Raw genomic sequence first — 3,493 nt, forward strand, 5'->3', positions numbered from 1 at the left:
GTGAAATTGCTCTGAAATAGGAAAGTCACTGTGACATGCAGTGCCTCTGTGTCCCTGGGGAAGAAACCACCAGGGCTTAGGTAACATTGGCCTGGTCGCTCAAGGACAGCTGGGCTGACTGTTCCCATGAAGATTCCTATGGTTGCAGCTGCTTCTTTTTTCCTGGAACAGCCCAACGTGACTCCTTCATAGCAGTGTTCATCCTAGTGATGAAGTGTTTGATAAAGATCAAGGGAGGAGTACTTTTGTCTTAAAGGTAGGATGATTATCTTGCTTCAGCAAGGAAGACTATTCACCAGCACAGACAAGGGGTTTTTCCAAAACCAGAGGCTCTTATCTGTGGCAAACTGGTTCAGTTCCCCAGGCAAGAGTGGGCATTCCTTCAGAGAGGCTCCCAGAAAGCAAACTCTCTCATATCTATAATTTTAGAAAGCCAAGTTTCTTTGCACTCTGTCCTCAATGGTAAATAACAGAAGCACTTTTACTGGCTCTCAACGCTGGAGGCAGGGCCAACTTCATGAGCTTGAGGACTGGGCAGTGACACAGGGACATGCCCTCAGAAGGGTCAGTGCCTGGTATCAGGCTCTGCTGACACCCTCTTGACCTTCTTAGTTTTTTCTTTGAACTTGTGTTTTGTAAGTGAAGTCCACTGAGACAATGGAGCAGGCGCATGGGCAGAGTGGCTATGAAGGGGTCGAGGTGGGCAGGCTCAGGCCAAGGGACACGAAGGCCACATGCTAAAGCTTGCTGCCCTGAGCACAGGGCCTTGGAGTGGCCCAGGCACATCTGGACTGGGAAGGAAGATGGCAACAGACCAGGATGGGAGGTGGCAGCAGCAGCAGCAGCAGTGTCCTCAGCCCTGGGGTGAAAGGAGGGTCTCTGTGTGGAGGCAGCCCCGAAACTTCTGTGCCTGTGCTTTCTCAGAGTCATCCTTGGAGCTTCTGCACAAATATTTACCCCCTGACCTGAGCACCGGGACAGGAACCGTAGGTGCTCAGATAGAAAATTGGGAGGAGAGAATCACAAAACAAAAGTGTGCCGGTGGACATTGCAATAGAGTATACCAGTGACAGAGTATACCAGGGATAGAATATACCAGGGAGACAGTATACCAGTGACAGAGTATACCAGAGATAGAGTACACCAGGGATAGAGTACACTAGGGAGAGAGTATACCAGGGATAGAGTACACCAGGGATAGAGTACACCAGTGACAGAGTATACCAGAGATAGAGTACACCAGGGAGAGAGTACACCAGGGAGAGAGTACACCAGGGATAGAGTACACCAGGGAGAGAGTACACCAGGGATAGAGTGCACCAGGGATAGAGTACACCAGGGATAGAGTACACCAGGGATAGAGTACACCAGGGATAGAGTATACCAGGGAGAGAGTACACCAGGGAGAGAGTATGCCAGGGAGTTCTTGGAATTCCTCAGAGGGTTTAGAGTTCTTCAAGGTGTTATCCAAGGCTCAGAAATAGAAATTAAATATATAATGATAGTCATAGAACCTCTGATGGGACGGGCATGGTGGGTCACATCTGTTATCCTAGCACATTGTGAAGCTAAGGTTAGAGGAATGTTTGAAGCCATGTATTGGAGACCACACTGGGCAGTATAGTTAGACCCCATTTTGAAAAAAAAAAAAAAAGATTAGCTGAGCACAGTGGCACATGCCCATAGTCCTAGCTACTTGGGAGGCTGAGGAAGGAGGATCACATGAGTTCAGGAGTTTGAGGCTGCAGTGAGCCACGATAACCTCTGGTTAACAGATGGAGACCATATCTCAAAAAAAAAAAAAAAAAAAAAAAAGAAAAGAAAACTTCTGATCAATCAATTATTAACAAGTCGAGTAATTTTAAAAATAAAGTTCTTCTTGTTAAAGATACAACAATAGAATTCAAAAACAAGAGTTTTGAATAAGTTACAAATCATGATGCCACATTTGGTCGGCTATGGGTCTCTGCAACTTACAGAACATGTCAGAAGATGCATCAATATTCCACAGGAGAAACTTACATTTAAAATTAAATTCAAACTTCCATAAAACTGATTTGCTTGAAGAGTTTAATCCTTTGAAAAAAATAGTTCCACAAGAACCACCAGCTCCAGATATACTAAAATTTGTGTCAAAATAATTTGTCCCAGTGTTGTCAGAGCTTAGATAATATTCCAGAAAGAGTTGCTTCAGCAGATTCTTTTCAAAAGGAAAAATGAAGTTGTTCCAGGCATAAAGTTCGTTGACCTAATAAATAAATTGACAGAAAAGTTGGCTAGAAAAATTATTGGAATCTTCTAGATCCAATTAATAAAGTAATATTATTTATTCTATTAAAACTATGACACTGATTTCTGGTGGGGATTTATATGATTCTGTTGTTACTCTCCTATAAATATTATCCCTATTACATATTTCAAATGATAAAAAATATAGGCTTGAGAAAGCTGAATATCCTCCCGCCTTTCACGACACTTTCTTCTGCTGTTCTTCGAACAAGGTGCCCCGCATGTCCATTTTGCACTGAGCCTTGGGAATTTTGTAGCCGGCCCTGCCATGGCCATTGTTATACAAGTTATCTCATTTGATCCTCAGAAGCAAACATGCCAGGGCGGTATTACCCTGGTTTACAGAGGCAGGTCCTGGAGCCTAGAAAGGTTAGAGGACAAAGTCACCTGGCTACTAAGTGGCAGAGATGCAATTTGAAATAAAATCTCCCTCTCTTCAAAGTCCGTATTCCTTACCACTGCCACATGGTGTCCGGACAACCTCCGCTCTTCCTCTTCCTACAACGCCAAAGCTACAGTAATGCTCTGCCTAAGGCCAGAGTCCATGGAGCTACTGTCATCCTCTCCCATCTCCTGAGCTGAGTGCTGAGTCCAGAGCCTGACCTGGCGGAGGTGAGGGAATGAACGCGCAGTTACTGCCACCTGTTGGCGGCTCATCTATCTGACCCTGAAACGCAGATTAATCTCAGTTTCCTGGCTGCCTGAAGCCTGGATGTGCACCTGAGACTTCTAGTAATTTCTCATTTCCCCTAATGAACCTATTGAGAATTCTCACAATTTTATACATTCTCTCAAGCAATTAGCTTTCATTTATTTATTTTTAATGTTCTCTTTTGTGTCCACATTCTTTTTTATTCACTCATTTTCCTGTTTACTTTCAGCTTCATTTGTTCTTTTTCTCCCCCAGGGTTTTTACAGTGGAATATTCGATTGTCTATTTCTGAGCTTTTCTACTTCCCATTATAATAGCAGTTAATGTTATGAATTTCCCTCCAAGCACTGCTTTAGCTGTATTGCCACAAATTTTGGTATGTTATGTTTCCATTTGCTGTCATGTGAAAACATTTTTAAATTTCTCCTTTGACTCATTAGAAATATGTTGAGTAATGTCCAAATATGTGGGGAATTTTCCAGCTATTTTCCTTTAATCACAGTTTCATACATTCCACTGTGGATAGACATTGTGTTTCATATGATTTTAAAT

Source organism: Macaca fascicularis, chromosome 8, assembly GCF_037993035.2.
Source record: "Macaca fascicularis isolate 582-1 chromosome 8, T2T-MFA8v1.1".
Lineage (NCBI taxonomy): Eukaryota > Metazoa > Chordata > Mammalia > Primates > Cercopithecidae > Macaca > Macaca fascicularis.